At 37.8% G+C, this 22,387-nt stretch overlaps 1 protein-coding gene and 1 non-coding gene across 3 annotated transcripts in view; both read left to right on the forward strand.

The window, feature by feature from the left end:
* Exoc4 (exocyst complex component 4) overlaps window positions 1-22,387 on the forward strand; it is a 768,512-nt gene that overhangs the window by 431,383 nt on the left and 314,742 nt on the right. The gene's annotated exons all lie outside the window — the stretch shown is intronic.
* Window positions 10,762-10,871, forward strand: LOC128100201 (U6 spliceosomal RNA). The gene has a single exon (XR_008214716.1). It is a non-coding gene; the product is annotated as a U6 spliceosomal RNA (small nuclear RNA).

Genomic DNA, 22,387 nt, shown 5'->3' on the forward strand with positions numbered 1-22,387 from the left:
TACCGTATTTCTTACCAAATTAATATTTGTGTTGATCCGATTCTACAGAGAGTGGCATGGTCATGCTTAATATGTGTTTGGCCAAACTTCAGACTAGTTAGCTGGAGTTGAAGTCTCTCCACTACCTGTTGTGAGTTTAGCATGAAGATTTTCTTGACAGACCTCACTTAAAATCGATTTTCTATTTCTGCTTTGAGTTCTATCTAGTTTTCATATTTGAAGCCTGTGGCTCAGTATGTAAAATTTCTACTACCTATGAAATCTTAGTAAAATAATGTATCTCTCACTGACTCAGTTTCCTCCTCTGTAAAATAAGAATGGAAAAAGGACTTACTTGATAGGATTGTGTGTGTGTGTGTGTGTGTGTGTGTGTGTGTGTGTATAATTGTATAATTTTTTTTTTTTTTTTTTAAGATTTATTTATTTATTATGTTTACAGTGTTCTGTCTGCACATATCCCTGCAGGCCAGAAGAGGGCACCAGATCTCATTACAGATGGTTGTGAGCCACCATGTGGTTGCTGGGAATTGAACTCAGGACCTCTGGAAGAACAGTCAGTGCTCTTAACCGCTGAGCCATCTCTCCAGCCCTATAATTGTATAATTTTTATCAGGCATAAAAGGACTTACAAATTTAGTAATATGGACATGGTAGTGATTGGGATTTTAGAACAGAACATTTGGGAAGAGTTGATGGTGGTCTCGTCTTCCATCACAGAAGAGGAGATGGGTCATCTCCTCTTCATCTGCCTCTGCATTTGGTCTTCCAGGCTTTTCCCAGTAGCTTGCCTCTGACTCACAGCCCTGAGTACCTGCATTGTTTGTGACTCATGTTACATACTGAGTTTCACTGGGAATTCATTATATGGTGACATGGTTTAGACATGGAAATAGTTGGGACAGGGACAGCAGATTTGCAGTGCTCCTGGGTAGGCCCTTGGCAATAGCCCAGCTGTTTTTTACTGTGCAGTCAGAGACAAGGAAACTCCTCTGGGCAACTGCTGCCCATTTCTTTTCCCTTTGTTTGGCTTCCTTGTAGTCACCACATCCTTCTTATCTTTCTTATGGAGTAATACTGAACTAGAAAACTGTGTCATGTTATCAGGCTTTCTTTAACAGCCAGCGAAAACAGAGGAGGAGGAAGGAAAAGAAAAGCCATTAATACCAGCTCAGGTATTATCAGACATTTTAGAAAATGAATGAGAAGAGGGATAAATTAAGCACACTACTGGTGGAACCGAGTTCAGGGGGTGAGGGGGCCATATGCCATGCTGTCTGTATGGAAGAAGAGCAATAGTAAGTGAACTGTATCATTTTTTACTGACTTGTTCTGTCAGTGATTGAGGCATTTCAGAATACAACCAGGAAAATAATAGGTTACTTTCACAATGGTAGAAGTTTAACAAATGCTCAATCACTCAGCCTGCATCAGTGCTGTCATTGGTGAGAGCATTGCCGTATGATATTGATGCCTTGCTTCTTTCTTATTGCTGTATTCTTTACAGATTCAATCTGCCTGCAATGGGCCACTAAACATTTCAATTTGCTACCTGTAGAGCTGGATTGCGATGCTGAGACTGAAATGAGAGAGAAATGGATTTAGTAGAACTCGAAGAGAGTTTCATGGATTTTTATACAAGGATGCACAAACTGAAACCCACTGATAAGATACACACAATCCCTTTGGAGTTTCCTATAAAAGTACATGGTATTAAGCAATTCAGGTATGTTTATAGGGAAAATAGACTCAGCTGGATACTTCTAAGACCCCCTACATTTAGAGGAACTCAGATTCTGTCAGCCTGGGTATATCTACCTATAGTTAGTGCCATGATAATAGCCTTGTGTACTTGTAAACTATGCTTGCTTGGATGTTCTGCAGTGAGCTGAGCTGGCAAAGAATGGGAGAAAGTCAAAATTATGTTCTGGCCATACCCTGCCATTTAGTCTTTTCATAGCAGCAGTCATTTGAGAGCTCTTCTAGCTGGAGAGAGGAGTCATTTCCTGTGGGAGCCTCCTATTGTTGTTATTTCCTGCTGCCTGGGGTTCTGTAATTAACCATAGATCTTACATTTCGGCCCTCCTTCCTGTTTGCTAATGTACGCCCTTTTGGCATGTGTTACTCTGTGTTCAGTATCTAGGTACTCCAAAGGACTTCTTACTGAGCCTAAATTTGATGTTTATAATGGAGAGTGGGTGTGGTCAATTGCAAGGATATTAAGTACTCAGCAGAAAACAGAAGCATTGAATTTGTTTGTTTTCTGTTTTTCGAGACAGGGTTTCTCTGTATAGTTTTGGTGCCTGTTCTGTATCTTGCTCTGTAGACCAGGCTGGCCTCGAATTCACAGAGATCCTCATGGCTCTGCCTCCTGAGTGCTGGGATTAAAGGTGTGTACCACTGCCATCCAGCTAAGAAGCATCGAATATTAAACCCTTCAAAGAGATTAAAGCACCACAGTGAGGTATCCATTGCATCCACTAGCTTGACCAAGACCAAGGCTGGAAAATGGCCAATGCTGGCAGATGTTGAAAGCACCTGATGGAAATGCAGAATGTTGCAGTAGTGGAAAGGTTAAGCATAGACTTGACATATAACTTTACAGTTCTGTTCCCAGGTATATATATACTAAAAACAATCAGAATGGGAGATCCAAACAAGTACACATGCACACAAGTTTCTTAGACCAATATCCATAGTAGCTAAAAGATAAAAGTAGCCCAAATACCCATCAACAGTAGATAAGAGGTACTACCCATGACAATGCCACACAAAGTTTGGATAAAAAAAAAAAAACCAAGCACTCCTAGGTAGCATTTCATTGTAGTAGTCTATTTTGTGGTGCTGGGGTCTGGAGGTAGGCTTGAGAATGTGTAATACTAACTGATCTCTCTGCCTACAGGCTTGCTGAATGAAAGAGTAGTTTATAGCAGAGGCAGTATGTACTATGTTCATTCCTAACAATCAGATGTGATCTTCACAATGAGGATTACCCTTGGATACCCCCTCCCACTGTGGGCCCTATCACCATTAATTTCATTATTCTGGAGTATTTATTTAATAAGAGCTTCTTGTGCTATAGACATTGTGCTAATCTTTGAGAATATAAATGTGGTGAGGTAGGTGTAATATACTCTTCATTGAAGTTTCTGGTAAAGGAGGAAGATTCAAAATAAAACAAAATACTAAAACTCCAAAACAAACCACACGTAAATAGGCAACACAAAAATATCTATTAACTCAATAAGAACTTTACTAGAAACAGAAAGATAATACCTGAAAATATAGGAAGGCTTGATTTTCTTCCACTAGATAGAATACACTTGGACATGGAGGTTGACCACATTCAGACTCCATTCACACTTCTAGTACAGTGTCAAAACTAGCTATACTCCTTCTAGAAGTTACATATTTTCTTTTCTTTTTTTCTTAAAAGTACATAGTTCCCTTAATACAGTGGTTCTCAACCTTCCTAATGTTGTAATCCTTCAGTACAGTTATGTTGGTGACCCCCAACCATGAAATTATTTTTGTTGCTACTTCATAACTATAACTTTGCTACTGTTATGTATCATAATATACATATCTGTGTTTTCTCATGGTCTTAGGTGACCCCTGTGAAAGGGTCATTCAACTCCCAAAAGAGTCACGACCCACTGCCTTAATGTTTGAAGTTTCCTTCTTACTCACACCTTGTACTCGTTACATGTATTCCTAAAGTATTTGTTTAGAACACTTAAGTATTTATTAATTCCTTTTTGTTGTTTGTTTGTTTATAGCGATGATCTCATATAGCCCAGGATGGTTTTGAACTCATTATGTAGCCAAGGATGATATTGATCTTCCTGAGCCTCTTGCCTCAACTTGGGGAAATGCTGGGATTGGCTTTATGCAGTGCTAGGGATCAAACCCAGGACTCTGTACATGATAGTTAAGCATTCTACTAACTGAACTACATTTAGTTTCCCATACCAACAGATTACTCCCTCACCAATACACTCTCTACTAGTCAGGCACATAGTTTGATCGTTGGTTTAAGGGACTTTTGTGTTTTTTAAACACTAGTTTTTTGTACCACTTTTCTGCTAGGTTGATACCAGTATCTCTGGTGTACTCTCTGATTTCAGCTCTTCCCTACCTTTGATTCCAGGGTTCCTTAGATTAACTTGTTGACTAATTCCTGTTCCCATGTTGCTGAAGTTGCCACTCACTGGCCTCATTTTTGTTTACCCTGTTTTCTAGCATCTAGTCCATCCACTTTCTTATCTTGTCTTGTTCTGTCTCTTGACCTCTGTCTGTCCTCAGCTACTATTTCCACCCCCTGCTGTTGTTATTGTTTCATGTGTTTGCTTGGTTATCTTTTCTTTTTTTTAGAGACAGAGTCTTGATGCGTTGCCCAGACTGACATAGAATTTACCATGTGGTCCAGGCTGGCCTTGAACTCTTGGCAGTCCTCCTGCCTCTTTCTCTCAGCATGAGACCATGAAGTTGACTCCTATGCTTATTCCCATTCTGACTTCAGAAAGCATAGTTCTTCATCAGGTAGATGTATTATTCTTGTTCAGTGGGAAAATCATTTATAGGCAGTGTTGGGTTATCAAAGCAGTTAGCTTTGCCTCAGGAGTGTGGCGAGGACACTTTGCCACAATCAAGAAATTGTCTTCCTGCTCTTTAAAAAGATTAATGTCAGGAATCTTAGCACTCAGGAGACTGGGCAGAAGCCCTGCAAGGCTGGAGCCCACCTGAACTACACAGGAAGACCTTGTCTATGAATGTGATTTAATGAACATTTTCAATTCTGATTGATAGTTTACAATGCTGACTTCAAGATATTTATTGTAGTTGGCTATGTGTTGAATATTCTTCTGGAAGATATACTCAATGAACAAATGTAAGTTCTACTGTGTGCAGTACACTGTTGAGTGGGAAAGTTGACAGGACATCTGTATTCAAGTTTTCAATATTGTAACAGAAACAAACTGAAAAACCTAATGCAAAAGCTTGTTATGGAGCTCATGGGAGAGTGTCTTGGGCAAAAATAATCTGTTAACACATACAGATTTACAAAGAACTTGAAAGCAAAGAACAGTGCTTTTGAATGATCTAGAAAAATCCCTCCTGTTTACAAAGTCTGTGCTTTTTACACTTGACCTCATCCATTAGACTAAAAGACTTAAAATGATTTTAATACAAATCTGGTCTCCTGAAAGGAAACATAAATAAAAATATCCAAAATGGAAGAGCTTTCCTCTAAAGGTTCTTGTTTATAAGACTCACTTGTTATTAGTAGTTAAAAAAAGAAAAATCTCCAAAAGTGTTTCTCCAGTTGGCCACAGTTCACACCAGTGCCATGTTATTTGAATGTAGATATAAATAAAGAAGCATGAACTTTATTCTTTCATTGTCAAGCTAAAAACTACCCCATTCCCTTTGATGTTTCCCATAGGTTTAGAATTGACACTTAAAACCAGAAAAATAAGGCAAAGAGAAATATTAAGAATCCACACAAAGATGAATTGTTAGAACTTTTGCAAATGTCACTGTTGTTTCTTATGGTTTTAGGTGGTGTCTAAAGACAGGTAAAGAATGAAATCACAAAAAACGTCTGTGTATTTCCAGGTTGATCAGTAATAGGAAAACTTGGAATCTTGGTGAGGTTTGTAGGTTTACAACTGACCAGGATCCTCCCACATAAATTACTTAGTAACTGAGGACTTGGTTGATTTTCTTCATTTGGTTGTAGAAAGCCTTTTTCTTCCTTCCTTCCTTCCTTCCTTCCTTCCTTCCTTCCTTCCTTCCTTTCTTCCTTCCTTTCTTTCCTTCTTTTTTCAAGACAGGGTTTCTCTGTATAACAGCTCTGGCTGTACTGGAACTTGCTCTGTAGACTAGACTGACCTTGAACTCACAGAGATCTTACTGCCTCTGCCTCCTGAGTCCTGGGATTAAAGGTGTGCACCACCACTGCCTGGTGAAAGCCCCTCTTTCTAGTCTGCCTCATTAAGGCCACATTAAATGTTGATTCATAGTTTTTCTAGTGTCTCTCTCACTCTTTCCCCCTCCCCCTCTTCCTTCCTCCCTCCCTCTCTCCCTCCCCATCTCCCTCCCTTCCTCTCTGTCTGTCTCTATGCTTGTCTCCCTTTGTCTCACTGTGTGTATATGTTTGTCTGAGTGTGTCTCACCTACTTGTGAAGTCTCCTGTGATTTTCACTGTGTTTCATTGTGCATAATCTTATCAGAATATATTATTTATATATTCATTGTAGGTAGACTTTTCTTTCCTATCAGCCAGTTCCCAAATAACCACACAGAGACTTATTATTAACTATAAATGCTTGGCTGATAGCTTAGGCTTGTCTCCAGCCAGCTCTTACAACTTAAATTAACCCATTTCTGTTAATATATAGTGCTGCCCTGAGGCTTATTTACCTCATCTGCAAGCTTCTCATATCTCTTCTTCCATATCTGGCTCTCTACTCTTCTGACTCCACCCTTTATTTTCCCAGCATTCTTCCTGCCCCCAAAATTCTGCCTAGCCATTGGCCAATCAGCTTTTTATTAACAATGAGAGCAACACATCTTCACAGTATACAGAAGGATTATTCCACAGCAATTCTTCCTATTGAGAGTTTGGGAGCATCTTGTGGCAAAGCAATATTTTGTGCCCAAGAAAGTTCTTGATATGTTTATTGTTAATAAATTTTTAGTGGGTAGACATACACACCCAGGGACTTGTGAGATTTCAAGTGCCTATTTTGTATATGGTGACATCTGTTTACTACATGGTAATGGCCTTTACTACATGGTTATGTTATTTACCTAGAGGAAATTACAATTTCAGTGGAATTACAATATATGTCTGTGTAAACAATACTTTAATAAAAGAATAGAATATATTATAGTGGTTTACTTTATTCGTAGACTAGGGACCCCTTCACTAAAGAGAATCAGGAATTCCTTCACAGAGAGAATGATACTTTAGCTTAATTTTGTATAAGAATGTAAGATTCATGCTGAATGGCACTGGAGTATTGTATGTATTGGTATCCATCAATGTCTCCATTCACCAAATACTAACAATAAAAGCAATTATACTTTTTTTTAATTCTTCTTACCAGAAGGAATTAAGAAATAGGTAATGCTAGTGAGAGGAAAAATATAAGAATAAGTTTGCAAGGAAAGAGAAAGCATTTTTCCCCTAATTCTCATGTCATCACACATAGAGATGCGCTGGGCTTAGACTCTCCTGAACCCATCACATAGACACGAATTCCTTTGCATTTCTTACCTATCATAGGACAAGATTGAGAAAGAATCACTATCTCTAGGTCCTAGCTGCCTACAGAAAGTATCTGGGAATGTCAGCTGTCAAGTATCTAGACACCTCCAAACAGTGGGAAATTGTTTTCCCCCTTTGCAAAGAAGAAGTCATTGCTTCTGGTGATAGTTGATAGGGAAGGAAGTTGTTCTCTTGGCCCAGCCAATATGTCTAGGCAACACTGAGTAAGCTCTAGAGTCACCACCAGATAACCTTTCTTGTTCTAGCATGGCTAAGAGTTTGGATCCCAGAAGTATGTATCTCAAGTCAGGTATCAGCTGTCCCATCACTAGTCATGTTACCAAAGACTCCAACTATAAAATTGAAGCAATGTCAATTTAGTCTCTGTAGAAGAGTAGTGAGGGTTAGATAGGCATGTAGCATATTATTAATGTTTAGTGAGTATTAGCTGAAAAAAAAAGTTCCCCCAAGAAAGCTAATGGTGAGAAAACTTATGAGAACATGTATGTCCGTATCTATGAGTAAACTAGCTCCATCAGAGAAAGTGAATTCTCAGGAGGATTGGGTTTAACATATTACTATATGAGACCTTTACTATAGCACTATGGATTCATCCACCAGTCCCCTTGGAATCTTGAAGATTTTCATGTTAAACTATGATATGTATTGGACATTTTAAGAATAATGTGTTAGTAGATAATTCATATAGATTTAAAGGTAAAGAAACCAAAAGGCAAGAAGACATTTTATGCTAAAAGTAGTTTATCTTCCAGAAAGCTGTAGATTTGGATTGTCTGACTTTGGTTGTCATTCAGTCTGTCTTCAGCCTTCAGCTCTTCACTTACAGACTCAGTTGCGGTGTTCAACATAACTTGTTCATCAGCTTCTCTCCTTTATTGTAGGCATGATTTAAGGCCTAGCATTGTAAGAACAAAGAAATCAATATAAATCATTTTAATAGGACATATTGACAAGTACAAAGAACAAGTACAACAGGATTTCTTTGAAGTGGATGCGATTTCTGATTTAATTGAATTAGAACAACACATCCCCTTTCCAAGATGTAATGATTGTTTTAAAAGTAGTGTGCCAAAGTTCCATAAACATTAGAAATGTTTTGTTTAGCATTCTGTTCTGCAACCCTGTCAAGTATAGTGCTTTCTAGAAACTGATGGCTGCCCAGAAAATGGATGGATGAGTGAATGGATGGATGGATGACAGGCAGGGGCATAGATAGCAGGATGGATTAGTGGATGATGGGTAGATGGGTACATGAATGAATGGGTGGGTGAATAGATGGATACAAGCATGCAAAGGAGCTGAGAATTAGTAGATTCTTAGCCTCTAGTATTGTGACTAATTAGGTATGATTGTCTACTATGTCCCTTACCATCACCGTGGTGGACTGATGACCGATTGGAGCAAAGCCTGATTTTTTGTTTTGTTTTGTTTTGTTTATCTTTTTTTTATCACTAGTCCCTGACTCAGTGCCTAGAATAGAATAGTTTTTCCCTAAGTGACTTGAATGACTCTACTCCCACAATTAAGTTAAACACTGGATTTTACAATAGTATGTCACTACTACTCTTAGGAATATACTGGCTTTTCTACTCCTGTTTTGCTTTCTTCTTTTTTAAATATCCCAGTAAAAGTACTGTTGGAGTCAGAATGATATTTGTGCTTACATTGTTGATGATACATATTGCAGTCCTCTGTTGGGTTTTGCAAATAGTAATAATCTCATTGTTGGTAAACAGAATACAAGACCAATGTAGGAAATAAACATTCTAGCAAAGGAATAATGCATAATTTCAGACTGGCTTGTCTGTCAGTGTTCACATGACATCATGAAAATAATGTTATTATTATTATTGTTATTCTGACCCAGGTGTAATCTGATAATTTAAGAATTATCTTTTGATTTAAAATAGAACTTCTTAGCACTTTCCTAAAGTCAATGCAGGATTGTGGTATGATACTGAGGTGGAACTTTGGTTCTATTTCTTTCATTTCTGGTGGACCTGCTTTTGCATTTCCTATCTGTGTCCAATTAAGGGGAAAGAGAACTTGAAATTTCGAAAACTCGTTCTCTCTGTCACTAAATTAATGGCTTTTCAGTGAAGATGGGAAAGCATAGACCTTCATTTCCATTTTTTCATTAATACTAAGAAAAACAGTGCTTTGCACATTTATCAGCAGTAGTGTCTCATTGCAATATACTCTTTTCCATACTCATAGGAGCTTATTATTATGAAAAATACATCGAAAAAATCATCAAACATGTTTTTGGAATACTATCTATTTTGAGCTTTCATAGGATCTATAGGGGAAAAACTAAGAATCAAAACTGATAATTGGAACCATTAATATGGTAGAGAAACTCTTTTAATGCATAGGCAATGTGATATGGCAGATGTGGTATATCAAGGGGTCATGTTCCCCTTCCTAATAGCGTTACTAAGCATTTTAAAAGACAGAGTTGATCGAGTGTGATGTAGGCCATGCCATATTTTTTATTGTAAAACATAGATATAGTATGAACTTTTGTAGTCAATCACAGGCATTAGGAATTTCCATGACCTCCTAGTAAGTTAGGTATCTCTTTTAGATGTCATTGCTGGGTAGATATCAAAGATCAAGAGTTCAGAGAAAAATCTTCATGTTTTTCTTGGTTTCCTTCTTGACTTATTAGTGTGCTTTTATCAAGGACTATTTTCACAAGGATAATTCTATTTTTTTAAAAGGTCTTGAAAGAAAAAAATGAATCACCTACTATCTAACATAAAAAATAATTATTTTCCTGCCGGTACAGAGGTGGATAGAACTGACTTGCTTTTGACACCCATGATCCCTGATAAAAAATGTAGCTTTTTCAAATCTCAATCTCCCCTTTTCCAGTACTGGCCAGTGTGTGTACAACCAGAAGCTCATCTTGCAGCTTCAAAGAACCAGTGCACAGGAACCATAATGCTGGCGATGACTACCGCCAAGGGTGGTGATATGTCCCTGATCTCCAACCAGGAACTTCCTTTTGGTTCCTTTGTTTGCTACTTTAATTCTGCCAGCATTTGTGAGACTGTGGTATGATAATTTTTATTAATTACTTGCAGATAGGGTAAAATTTGAGACTCTCACATCCCCCAAGTCAGTTGAGTTTGAATACTGTGACTTTAAATAAGACACAGAGGAATTTCTATATGGGATGTAGTTTGCAAATGCATGTAAATTCTGGGACGTAGATGAGGAGGTTAAAACTGAAGAGCCAAAATGTATTGTTTCTTGTTAAGACTTACTTAATTTGGGGCTAAAATGTCTCAAAATTATTCTTTCGTTGCAGTGAAGTATTGGAAATCTATTGATAGTAAGAGTGTGAGACATGAAATAAAGTAAACCAGTTTCTCATGTACATTCAGCTGCTTTGTCCAAGGGTACATTTTTTTTAGGTTATATGATCTTATAATTTTATTTATTTAAAGTATGTATTCTTCTCTCTCACTTCAGTAGAGTATATCATAAAAATCGGCATGATACAGAGCAGATTAGCATGGCTCCTGCTCAAGGGTACATTCTTATCACCTTTGCAATTATCTGGACTTCTGGGAAGATCCCTGAGTCTTTTTAAAAGGAGAAAGCAGTTCAGTTTTTCCATTAAAAAAAAATGGAGATTCTGCAAACTTGGGGCACAGCAATGGATCCTTTCTATGGGATGCTTCAAGAGGATGCTGCTAAGCTGTACTGGTGACTAGGGTGCTTCTCTGTAATCAGTTTGGAAACTGTTGAACCCACAGACCTTGGGTGTCATGCAACTGATACAGGGAGTCAAAGAGATAACCGTTCAATACTTCAGCTTGGATTCCAGGCATTTTAAAGGTCACCATTAATTTTTACTCAAGTATTTAAGTGTCTTCTGTGAAAATCAATGTAAACTTTTACCACCATTCAAAATGCAAAGTGGTTCATAGCGTCATCACTCCAAACTGCCCTAAAGTGCTACAGTTTTAAATGAGCAGGCCCTTGAGTTATGTCCTTAGTACATAAATTTAGCTCTTCGAACTGGATTGTTGTCATGTGGTTATAGATAGTATCAGGGACAAGAAAAAGAAAATTGGTGTGAGTCTGAAATCTTCTGCATGTCTTATTTCAAATGTTCTTAATCTTTTCTAGGTCAGTAAGCATCTCACAGATTTGCTTTTATTTATGTGCTTCAGAAAATTATAATTCCTTTATTTATGGTGTTTTTTTTAAGTTAAATGTTATTTCTGTTTACATTACTAATCGTAATTATTTACCCACTTTTGAACTCATATGCTACAGATTTGCTAGATGAAAGCTGTAAAGTGAATGAATATATTTGTACTACTTTGTTGCTTGCTAAAGTAGCTGTTTTGAGGTTCTTGGCCAAAGCAAGTACTGTGAAGGGAAGAAAAGAAAGGAAAAGAGTTGGAGAAGAACTCCTGTGATGTTCCTTGCAGTGGTTTATGTGTTAGCTGACATGAGCCAGTTCCTGCTGGCCCTTGACCCATTGATCTCACTCCTCTTTCTGTGCATGTACTTCATTCATTCTTCCATAGAATTGTTAGAGAAGCCAAGGAACATCATTCCAAACAACAGTGCTAGTAACTTCTTCTCAAGAAGAGGTCAGAAAGTATAATTATACCTCTTATACTCCACAGAGACTATCATCTTCATTTTCTAAATAGTTTTCCCCCATGATGACATTCTCTAAGCTGAGTGAAACCTTGAGTTACATAAAGAGAAAGAATCTTAGATAAGATTGATCATCATAGCCATATAAATTATCTGAGTCAAAAATGATTGTTAGAAATTTTAATGATGATAGATTCATAACTGAGCCTAGGCTAGTGGGTTGAGATTTGAGTTTCCTTGTCTGCTATCAGGTTTAAGCATTGAGTTGCTAGTCAGGTCTCATTTTCCCACACAAGTGTTCCAAAACACTCACACCTTTCTTATCAGATAGCTCAAGGTATAGATGATGTCAGTGGAATAGTTGAGAACCTGCCCCTTACCTTCCCAATTCCAAAGTTAACTGAAAAGAGATCTCCATCAGTCCAAGCTTTGGTGGAAGAAAACTTTCAATCTATGTTTGGCAGCTGGATCAGTGAGACAAATTTCAAGGGAAAACTTACATCTTACTTCTTCTGGCATCCCTTGTAGGGCCTTCTTATTCATCTATTCATTCATGTTTCTCATTTGGCAAACATTTGTGAATACTTCCTGTGTACATGATAGTATTCTGGTTTGGGGGTTTTGCCAGTAAACAACACACACAAAACTCCTGTGCTTTTAGAACTTATGCTCTATGGAGAAACACATATACTATCAATACCATTATCTCTCGTTTTACTAGTACACCACAAAATATAGTTAATAATAAAAAATATCATTAATATAGGTGAAGTGGACCAATGAACTAATAAAAGGATCTCTGGAGGTAGAAATAAACAGAATTCAAAGGAAATAAAAGAAGGATTTAAGAAGGTATTTCTAGACAGATATTCTAGAAAGAGGTAACAAGTGTAATGTGCCTTAAGGAATCACATGCTTTGTATTTTGAGAAACTGTGAGGAACTGGTGAGAACAGGCCAGTAAGTGAAGAAAAAGGAGGTGAGGTCAGAGCAGTGGTTGGAAGTGGGCATGGAGAATGGCCATATAGTAGGCCACAACAAAGAATTGGACATTGAATTAAAATAGAAACCTTTAGAGGGTTTAGAGAAGTAGAGGGATATGGCCTGATAGGTTTTAAAGCAGTGCTAGATGACAGAACTTTCTATGATGATAGAAATATTCTAAAATCAACCATGGCCAATAAGGCAGCCACAAATGCCTTTATGGTTCACTGGAAATGTAATTAATGAATCTAAAGATCTAAAGATCTTTAACTCAGTACAATTTAAATTTAAATAGCATCATTTAGGTAATGACCAACAGTGACTGCTTTGTGAAGAATACATGGAAGGAAGCAGAGTCATAAGCAGGGATAATGATAATTATTGTAGTATTATCCAAACAATACTTTTTTTGCAAAGGTTTAGATAGTAAATTATTTTAGGTTTTGCATGTGTCTTAGTTAGGGTTTTATTTCTGTGAAGGGACACCATGACCCCCTGCTACTCTTATAAAGGAAAACATTTAATTGGGACTGGCCTATAGTTTCAAAGGTTTAGTCCATTATTGTCATGGCAGGAGACATGGCAGCGTGCAGGTAGACATCCTGCTGGAGAAGGAGCTGAGAGTTCTACATCTTTGTCTTCCGGCAACAGGAAATGAACTGTCATGCTGAGCATGGCTTGAGCATATATGAGATCTCAAAGCCTGGCTTCACAGTGATACACTTGCCCTAACAAGGCCACACCTACTCCAACAAGACTACACCTTCTATTAGTGCCACTCCCTGTGGGTCAGGCATTCAAAAGCATGAATCTATAGGGGCCATACCTATTGAAACCACTACAGCATGTCATGTAACCTCTTTCAAAGCTACTCATGTGCATGCTGACAATATGTAAATGAGCTAGAGCAGTTGCTTTTCCATAGAACATTCTTTGAGGGTCTGTAGGCTGTAGTTTAAAGACTCCTAGTAGAGTTGAGATGATGATGAACTGGCTGTCCTTCCAAGTAGAAGTGACAGGATTTATAGGCTGATTGCAAGTGCAGTGTAAAAGAAAAGGAGGGCTCACATACCTGGAAGCCCATGGCCTGTACATTTGGTAAAGTGGAGTTACCATTTACAGAGGGAGAAAAGACTCAGCAGATTTTGGAGGAGAAACTGAGTTTAATTGGCTTTGTTTTGTTTAAGTCATTTCTTAGTCCCCTACCCTCACCCCACTGATAAACACCTGAGGTGGGTGGGAGAGCTGGCTCTGAGGTCAGAAGGGCAAGAAAGCTGTCCCTACCCTCACCAGCTGCAACATTTGGGAGAGCAGGCTCTGCACCTCGCCTGTGCAGCACAGTAGAGCCAATCCTGTTGGTGGAAGTGTGGGTGAGCCAGCCCCGAAGTTGTGAGCATGAGAGAGCTGTCCCCATTACACATATGTCATGTGACACCATGGGCAGGGGAGAGATTCCCCCCACCCACAGGTATAATTATACTTTAGCAGGTGGGAGAGCTGGCCCTACCCCTCATCAACTGCAGGCAGCACTAGGGAAAGTGACCCTGCACCATACCTGGGCACCATGGTAAAGCTGACCCTGAAAGTGTAGGTGTGGGAGATCCAACCCTGAGGACATGAAAGCAGGAGAACTGGCCCCGCCCCTTGCTCATCTCTGCAAAGAGTGAACTCAACCAGGACAACTCAGGAGAGCTCCCCCTGGTGGTGAGAACAAGGGAGAGCTGGCAGGCTGACCATCCCTGCAACTACCCAGGTCCAGAACCAGGCTTATGAGTTGGCCCACCCCATCTGTGATCTGCTGGAGCACATGAAGGGACCCGTCCTGCAGACAAGGCTACAGCAAGATAACCAAGAGGAGTTCCAGTTAGGGCCCAGCATTGACAGTGTAGTAGAAACTAGAGGCCTTAAACCAGACCAATGACTCTCTGCAAAGAACACTTATAAGTAAAGGTATATGGACAAAAGGGTTTACTGTGTGACTCACTGTGTCATAGTACAGCTTCCATGATGAGATTCCCCTCCCTTTTTTTTCTTTTTTCTTTTGTCTCTTAAATTTTATGGGGTGGGGTGTGCTGCAAGGGCAGAGGGTGGATGAAGGGACAGGGAAACGAATGGGAACACATCCACACCCACACACACAAAAAAAGAAAAAAAAAAAGAGGAGGGGAAAGAAGACATCTCATCTCTTATATAGCCAAAAGAATTTTGAGGTTGAAAAGAAGCATCTGGGCTATAGTACATATTTGATAGTTAGCAAAAATAATAGTATTCCTGAGTGTTAATGAGGTTTTCCAGAGTGACAGTTTGGAAAGAAGAGTTCTGAGGACTGATCTGTGGCACAGCTTGGTGGGAAATAAGAGGAAGGCAGTGAGGAAGACTGTAAGGAAGGGTGAACAATGCAGAAAGTGCTGTTCCAGGAGCCAAATTAAAGCACACTGAGCAGGGATTCAGTGGTACTTAGCAGATGCCACGTGGAACAACATAGTGAGTTCCTCCACATGTGTTTGGTCACTGTGTCACTGAGCATACAGCAGTCTCTTCTGTCTCCTATTAAGTTGTAATACATAACCACAGCTTTGATTAGAAATAGGTAATGCCTTCCTCACATTGCCAACTCCCTGATAGGCACATATATTTTCATATGGCTATTGTCAGTTACAGCACACACTCAACCTCCCTGCAAGTGAATTTCTTTGTTCTTGTTCTGTGTCGAATACTCTCGATTTGAAATGTCTTTTCTCTTTCAGTCCTTATTGAAATCTTGGTCATTTATTCTGGACCTAGTCAAATGTCTTCTCTTTTTGGTACATTGTCTTCTTTCTGAAGGTTTTTTTTAAACCACCCTTGCAACCTTAGAATGGTTCCATTGTCATGAATGCCATTTCTTATTTGATCCCAGTTGCTAATTTAATGTACACTGTTATTTTAGACCCTAAGAACATGTGCATAAAATATTAGTAGAATACTGATTTTGAGCATTGAGGGTAGTATAAAACAAACTAGTTTTTATATACCTGTTCTTCCATATACTGTTAATTGCTTGTGATTTTTTTCTAAGTAACTTAAATTTTGTAGTCTTCATTTCTTTACCTTCAGTGTAAGATAAACAAGGTCTCATGAAAATTAGATAGGAGAGTTGTAATAAGTGTATTCATTTATTGAGATTACTGTGGATCATGTTAAAGCAAAAATTTTCAATGTGGACAATTTAACAAGCAAGTTGTATAGGAAAACTCAGAGATCATTGCTTTTCTCCATGTTTTGTGTACAGTAATGCTGCTTACTTACCTTTGCATGCCCTTTTTCTTAAATTATTTATGTTGAAACACTTAAGTGCTCAGTCTTATGCCTTAACCACAGTTTTACACTCTATATTTCCTGCTGAAGTTCCATTAAATCATTGCCACTTGGTATCTGCACGTTAGCTTCTGATTCTTCCTTTGTCCCCAAATGCTACATTATTTTGGATCAACAGAGAATCACAAAACGAGAAGGAACTGTAGCCAAAGTCAATATTTATAACTTTTTCATTAGACCTTGAAACGTCACGTGAAAATTTATAGTAGTGCATCAGGTGGGAAAGTTCCACAGGGTGCTGAGCCTCCTATCAATGCCTTTGTGAAACTTGGACTGGAGAAGTTGCATGGGGTGCTAAACTTTCTGTTAATGGCATTGCGAACCTCGGGCAGCAAGACACACAGTTGTTCTTTCCTGAAAGTAACTGCTGGGAAGTTGCCTTGAGAAGAATACTTTGTGACAATATGTACTGGGAATATTTTTATTGAGTCTCTCCATTGATGTTGTCACATGGTGGTTACTGAAGACAGCCTTTTATTTCAGAACTGTAGATAGCACTGTGAGGTATAGACTGTCTCAGACCTTTTTTGAACATATTGAATCAATCAAAGAACAGAATACCTTTCTTTGTTAGATTTAGGCTGGATTTTCTGTGTTTCACTTGGGAAATTGTTGTATTTATTGATAATTTGTCTTGACATTTAGTACAAACTTTCCTTATTTTAGTGCCTTTCCACTATTTGTAATCTGCATTATGTCCCCCAGTGACATAAGTACAGTTGTTCTGTTCTATAAACTACTCTGGGGCTCTTACCCCATTTATTTATTACTGAGCTGAAAAGAACTGTTACATATAGGTATTATATTTAATCCATTGCAGTCTTCTAGTCATCCAACACACAACTATTCCCCAGTTTCTCTTTGGCTTAAGTTTGGGCCAGCCTAACATTTGGACCTGTAATTCCACAAAACTCTCCCCTTTTTGCATCTCTCAGCAGAACTGCCATTAAAACATTCATGTATTGCAAAACTGTTTGCCTCCTGTTTTCCTCCCTTCCTCTTCAGGTGCAGTTCATATGGAGGTAATTAAACCATCCACCAAAGCAGGCTGTGAGACACTTGAATGACAAGACGATGTCTTTAAGTTACAAACATTTTGGTTCTTATATAATTTTGGTATTGATGAGTTTTCTCCTTTCAGACTTTCTCCTTAGAACTAGTTCTAAGGAAAGCAAAAAGGTACAAATATTAAAAAATGAATAAAGACAATAACAAACTAAAAACTTGGGGAAGGCTTTAAGGAGAAATGTGAGAATAAGCAAACACTGACATGGTTACTTTCTATTAAGTAGATATAAAATGATACCATTTTATTAAACCTTGTTAATTTTTGTGAAACCAGTAACCATACTAAGTGTATTATGGAATAATTAAAGGAGAATTCTGTGCATATTTGTCATTAATCAGTGGGTCTGGTCTCATCATGCTGACCTAATACTCAAATCTTGCAAGGTACTTTTTATAAGACTGAGAAAATATTAATACATAGAAGGTAACTGCCAAGTAAATGCTTTTGTAACAGGGAGCAGGTGGGTCTGTGGGTTCAGCCTGTGCCAGGGCGCAATGCAGTGCTCTTTGTATGCCTTGTGGCTGGAGGGTGTCATGGCAGGAAGGAACTGTTTCCTTGGAATCAGATACCTCCTTAGGTCCTGTGGAAGATACTAAGGCTTTCTGAAGCTCTTTTAATATTTCATTTTTAGTTAGATACAGATTTTTCTTGGCATTCTATTTTAATTAGACTTTTGAGAATTTCCTTACTCATGTTTTATATGGCAATATAAAAACAGAATAGCAGTCAGAGTCAACATTGTGAGTTCTTTTCTGAATGTGCTCTTGTGTGGAGACAGCTTCCTCCCTCACTATAGAATACTAAGAAAATTTCATTTGCTAAGTCTAAATTTCTAAATTTCTTGGTCCAAGGAAGAAGATTAATTAAATCTTAATTTGGAAGCCTCCCAAAGCAATATATAAAGTAATTGACCTTTACAAATGAAATGGTACAGCATGCAGAGAGAAGCCTTGGCTGCTGTGGTTACCTTCTTTTAGATGTAGGTGAAGGGAATGAAAGCTGTAGACTTTGGAGCAAATAACAGTGTGGGCCTAATCTTCCCTTATTCTAATATTTGCACAATTCTAACAGTCACAAAGCAAGGTTTAAAAAAGCATGCAAACAAAGGCAACCTCTAGTTGTAGAAGCTTCTTGGAGACTCTGCTTCTTGCTTAGTGACATAGGTCAAATGGGTAATACTCAATAGTGACAGTGTCAGAATCTCATTGGGTAGATTAAAATTGTATTTTATACTTGAACAGAGCATTTTTTTTGAAAATCATAGAAGCGTTTTGGAGGACCCTGAAGTAAGGATTGCTGGAATGAAATGTCTGTGATTATCCCTAATGACATGTCTTGTTTTGTGGCTATTCCTTTCAAATCAATGATGGACTGTTAGGATGACATTAAGATGAATCAGTGTATTCACCGAGCAAGGGTGCAGAAAAACAAATCGTATTTTGAAATAATCAGAGTCAACTTGGTTAACAGCAAGCTACTTCAGACTGAGCACAACCCAAATTTTTTCTTGGATTTTTGTTTGGAAATGTTTATAAAGACATTTGTCTTCTATCTCTTTCCCTTCCTTTGTTATTTGCTTAAGTTTTATTGTACAGCAAAGAAAAATACAACCTCTGCCCTCATGGATGTGTGATATTGTGACATATTTTGAAAGTAGCATCTACTGATGCCACCATTGAAATTTGTGGTCTTTAGAAATAAGTGTCCTTTTGTCAGCTCCTCTCCAGTTTTGTGTGGATTAGCTCATAGATTCTAGTATAGAGATCTTTACTAGTTTTAGGAAATGCTATGGGAAATATGCAGATAGTCTATTACCATCTCTTAGCCTTCATTTGACTTCATAAGACCACTTAAAAGGCCTTATATTATCCTTATAAACTGGATCTAGTTGTGCAATTGGGGAAAAAAAGATTTAGGGTTTTCAGGTTACTTTAAGTATGAGTCATATTAAATAGAAAAGCAGCATGCTTAACATAGTTCCTCAAGTCCATTAAATATCTTCCTATAGTAATTTACTATTTACAGAACAATGTTAATCAGATTGTTAAGGTTTAAAACATTTAATGATTTTTTATTATTGTGATAAAATTGAGCAGTACCAAACTTAGCAATTTAACCATTTAGCTGTCTTTACAATTCTAGCTGTGCTTACAATTCAATGGCAGGAAGTATAGCCACATTTTTTACCATCACCATCATCCATATCCAGGTCTTTGAAGCACTTTATCCACTAAACATTAATTCTCCATCTCCCATTTGAAAGCTTCTGCCTTTTATAGAGGACATCGATTGAAGGATGCTCAGTACACCTGGGTCCTTGTAATCAGCATTAATTGAAGATTACCTGTATATTACTAGGATATGATTTAAACCTATCACATTGACTTATACCGTTATAAAACTTGCAGTATAGCGGAGAATAAGAATAAAAAGATAAGCCGGGCGGTGGTGGCGCACGCCTTTAATCCCAGCACTCGGGAGGCAGAGCCAGGCGGATCTCTGTGAGTTCGAGGCCAGCCTGGTCTCCAAAGCGAGTTCCAGGAAAGGCGCAAAGCTACACAGAGAAACCCTGTCTCGAAAAACAAAAAAAAAAAAAAAGAATAAAAAGAATAAAAAGATAAATAAAATGGTAATCAGTCTCACCACTTTAAAACTTCCTGGTTCAGAGAGTCAGCATGGAATTTAGCAGAAGCCCTTAATTTGGTTCCTTGATCAAGCACTTACCGTAGTTACCTAGGTTAGTTTCTACAAGCTGTTCTTGAATTGCATTAGGTTTAGAATGGATGTATCAGGAGGTTTTTTTTCCCCCTCAAGAGATGTTTTAAAAAACCAAGAATGAAATATGTCAATGTATTCTGTAGATTAAAATGAGTTTTACAGACATTACTGTGTGTGTGTATGTGTGTGTGTATACATACCCACACATACACACACACACATACACACACACAATTAATGTCAGTTACCAGAATTTTTCCTCTTAATGACTTTCCTTGCTGTGATATTTAAGCATAATTCTTAGAATAAAAAAGGGACCAAGTTAACAACTTTTTAACAGGACTGTTTTACCAACTCTATAATTGACATTCTGTCACTGCTCAGACTTTATTTCATTTCTGCTCAACTCAATATATGGATTTTTATACAAACCATTTACCAAGCACTAGACAATAGTGCCTTTGGCAGATCCAACTTAGACAGTTAAGTTGTTTATTGTCCACAGGAGAGTCTCACTGTATTACCAGGACAGCTTCTGTTAACAGTCTAGGCTGAGAGTTGGTGACACTTAAAACTCAAATTATTGACGAGAACATCCCAAGTACTAAAAAGACTTTAAAATTAAACCTTTTAAGCCCATGCAGTCATTATCACATTAAGCAGGAGATGGTGATGGGTCATAAATTGGTTTTCCATTTTATTTAAACAGGATCTGGCAGAATATAAATGGAATCATTGAAGTTCACTTATCTCATGATAATTTTTCACTTTTTTCAGTATGAGTATGAGGTTGAAATTGTAGATGATTTCTGATTATTTCTGTTAGACTATTTATTGGAAAATTGCTTTTAGAGGGTTTTTCCCAGTTTCTCTTCATATTGGGATGTCTTCTAGAAACCCAGGGATTCCTTGACATTCTCATTTTCTTGTAATGTTTTCATGCTACTCTGAAACTTTAGAGATTTAACAAATCATAATTCATACTTCATTGTCAGTGTTTCTCAAAGGTTCTAGTTTGGTATTAACAACTATTTCAAAACCATTCCTACCTCAAACTTTTGATCAAATCTTTAGCATTCTTCAGCCAGTGTAGATGCTGTAAAACTTAGCTTCAAATAGTCCATTTCCTTTTCTGTTAAACAGCTAGCGTTTGACTTTGAGCCATTTTTTATAAACCTCCTCCAGATGACTTACAAGCTTATCCAAGTCTTTTCCATGGACATATGTCATCTTTCTCATAAAGAAATCTGCTCAGTTACATTAGACTTCATTAACCTGCTTTAGTTAGATTGAATCATGTGTGGGTCAGTTTTGTTTGTTTGTTTGTTTTTTGGTTTGGGGTTATTTTTTGGCTTACCTATATAGGGGATTAGAGTCCATAATGGCAGGGACTATGTGGGTTCAAGCAGCAAGTTCAAGCATGGTGACTGGAGTGGGAAGCTAAGAGCTCATAGGGTGAACAAAAAAAAAAAAAAAAAAAAAAAAAGGAAGCAGAGAATGAGCCTGGGCCCTTATGTTTCGAGAAACTACAGTCCTTGCCTCTGCAGGGTGGAACGTAAACATGGAGTCCTGTTATTGTAAGACAATTGTTCTCCGCTGTGTTGCATTCACAGTTCCTGCTGTATTCAGCCATGCATCCTGCTATCTTCCATGGAGTCTAGTCTATGGGATCTACATTACTGAGCTTGCTTTGCCATTAAATTTAGGTAATATCCTTCTATCTTTTTATCCCCAGCAGAAGAAGGTCCCCAGATCAAATAGATGTTTTTTTTTGTTTTTACCAACTTATTAACTCACTGTTTGAGACAAAGATCTTATTGCTTTGTACTTGGAGTTTTGTCTGTCTGTCTCTCTTTTCTTCTTTTGTTTGTATTTTTAAGAATTAAATCATCTTCCTTGTGAAGCTAAGCTCCCATTTGTGCTTTTGATTTCATGCTCTCCCTGCTCTATTGTTTTCCTTTTCAATCCAACACTCTATAATCTCATATATTTAAGTTTTCTATATCCATTATACCTGTTTTTTCACACCTGTTGGCTTCCTGTTTTCTACATAACCTGAGGATACCTTGCTTTCACCTGCAGTCTGCTAAGACAATGCCGCCTTTTCTGTACCAAGTATATCTAAAATGTAGACTGGGCTCCTTCTCCTCATTTTATTGCCCACTGACTCCAACCTTTTTTGGGAACATACCTGCTTCATTATTTTATATAAATGTTAACCCTGACTGCATTTCAATAGAAGTTTCTGTGAAATCTACAGATGCCTGGAAACTATCATGATAATTTCTGATTTATCTGATGCAATGAGCCTGTCTATTGATCATTTTAAAACTCTTTCAG

Source organism: Peromyscus californicus, unplaced genomic scaffold, assembly GCF_007827085.1.
Source record: "Peromyscus californicus insignis strain IS unplaced genomic scaffold, ASM782708v3 Scaffold_6__1_contigs__length_162567912, whole genome shotgun sequence".
Lineage (NCBI taxonomy): Eukaryota > Metazoa > Chordata > Mammalia > Rodentia > Cricetidae > Peromyscus > Peromyscus californicus.